This window comes from Montipora capricornis, chromosome 13, assembly GCF_036669925.1.
Source record: "Montipora capricornis isolate CH-2021 chromosome 13, ASM3666992v2, whole genome shotgun sequence".
Taxonomy (NCBI): Eukaryota; Metazoa; Cnidaria; class Anthozoa; order Scleractinia; family Acroporidae; genus Montipora; species Montipora capricornis.
Genome location: NC_090895.1, coordinates 45337894 through 45340393, shown reverse-complemented (window position 1 = coordinate 45340393; position 2500 = coordinate 45337894). Strand labels below are relative to the sequence as shown.

General features: G+C 39.7%; 1 pseudogene; it reads left to right on the top strand.

The window, feature by feature from the left end:
* Positions 1–2500, top strand: part of LOC138030891 (dedicator of cytokinesis protein 11-like) — a 72564-nt pseudogene that overhangs the window by 27950 nt on the left and 42114 nt on the right.

The window sequence follows — 2500 nt, the reverse complement described above, 5'->3', positions numbered from 1 at the left end:
TTACAACGGTTAGCTTTCAGGTAACGTTTTCCTTCTTAATATATGCCTCGCTGCCTCACACATATAGTAATAATATAAGTAGTAATATAAGTAATAATGACGATTACTTTTGTACTTTATACAGAAGCATAATTATTTCCATGTATTCTATATTGCTTTCTGGGGTTAGAAACGGGAGTTCCGCTTTTAGGCTTGGCTAAATCTATGTATTAGTGTTATGAAGACCACTGGTTGAGGATTTTCTCTCGTAAAATTTCTTCGCAAATCAATGTTTTCAGTTGCACGGTACATACGATGAAAATGAAAAGTGTTTCAACAGGTTCATGATCGTTTATGGGCAAAAGTTAAACGTGCAAAATGTTTTGAAGTTATGCACGGTATATATCTTAGTGCCCGCACGTAACGTGAGCGATTTAAGTGACCCAGATCGCCTGTGTAGATGCTCTGCCACTAAACTACAGGGGCCAGTTATTCAAGAGCCGGTTAACGCTAATCTCACGTTAAAAATTAACAAAGGAGTTTTATTCTCTACTCCCAAATGTTGTTCAAAGCTGATATTCGGTAAAACTTTACATTAGAAGAAGTCAATCTTGAAAAACAAAAATAAGCAAAGGAAACTTTCACCAGAGCGTTGAAAACATGAAACAAACGTTTACGCTAATCCTGGTTTAAGCTAATCAGCTTTCGAGCAACCGGGCCCAGAAGACCCGTGAGAGGTAATCCTTAAGAATCTGTTCAAGCGGTGTATGATCGTTCATTATCAACTATCACAGACTATGGCTTTGGGTTTGCTCCAAGTGACAATATTGTGTCCTGTATACTGCCAATGACAATGGCCACATACCGCAGAGATACAAGAAGAAAATAAAACTCAACTTTAAAGTTAAAGTCCAAGACCTTACAACAACTTTTAGGAGAATAACTTCACTCGGAATCTGACCAATGTTAGTTTCGTTTCGGTTTGGAAATTCAGTGTAACTCATCCACAATCATTTTTAGAGGTCCTATCCTGACATTAATTCTGCACATTTGGATTGCAGCGAATGAACCGAGAAAGCTGGTTTCCCGATAGCTATAATCGCTGTTTAGAGAATTTCCTTCAAGCTTTAGTTCCACAGATCATCAGCAGACTTAAAGATCAGCCTCAGATTGCTAAGGTTGGTGCAACAACTAACTTAGGCCCCGTCCACACGTATCCGGATATTTTTTAATGCGCACCTTTTTCCTTCCGGATACACCTTCCGTCCACACATATCCGGCGAATTTGTTGGTGAATCCGAAGCCTTTTCAATACGCTCTGCAGAGTGGATATTTTTTAATCCGCTTATTCGGCCCCATTTTGATTACTGTAGTTCTGTTTGGGACGAATGCAACGTTACTCTGTGCAACAAACTGCAAAAATTTCAGAACAGGGCGGTTAGGGTTATCACCAAGAGTAGTTACGACTTGAGTGCTAACCATCTTCTTCTAACCACTACGTCAGGACAATCTCGCTAAGTGTCGGAAAAAGCTGAAAACCACCCTTATGTTTAAAATATTAAATGGTCTTGCTCCGGATTATCTACAGGACCTGTTTTCAATTCGCACCACAAAATATAATGTCAGGAATTTAGAAATGAAGCTTAATTTGCCCAAACCAAACACAGTGCGGCCTCACAATGGAACATCTTACCCCAACCATTTACGTACGATCGAATCAGTTAGATCTTTTAAAAAAGAAGTGAATCGATTTTATGAAAATGAGGGTTAGGCTCCCACACAGCAACCTTGTAAAACAGTATTTTTATTACTACAGTAGGTACTGAATTTTATTGTACTATGGCTATTGTATTCTTACTGAAGGTTTTACCGTGTTTAAATAAAGCATGTTTATATGTAACCGTGTGCACGCTAAATCCGGATGACATATCAAGATCGAGCCCAGGTCCCTACCATGAAATCAATTCTCAAGATGGCTGCCGAGGGCAATTTTATTTCTTTATTTTCTTCTTTTGGCGCTTGCACTGTTACCTCAGTTTCCTTGAGGAGTCCTGAGTACTAGAGTGAATCCAGATACGTTTCAGATGCGTGTGGAGGAGCAAATTCGATTTGAGTACGCTACGTGTGGATGAGAATATTTTTGAATCCGGAAAGAAAAAGTTGCGGGTTCAAAAATTTCCGGATACGTGTGGACGGGGCCTTAATTTGTGATACACTTATCCTGCTTGACAGAGGTTTCCTTGCTTTCTCTCTCTATCGAGAAGAAAAGGAAATCGCTCCATGTCGTCAAGAGCTTTGGGCGAATGATTGAACTCTTAACCGGTTTATAGCCAGTGTGAATTTTAACGTTTTTCCTATAGCGGAAGAGGTGAAGTGATGTTGCATCGAGTTCACGACGCGCATGCGTGACAGAACATCATGATTCGTGCAAAGGTTTCTTTCCCTTCTCATTAGAGAGAAAAATCAAGAAAATCTTTGCCAAGCAGAGTATGATACAGTCGGTTCGGTTCCCTTGAAAGTT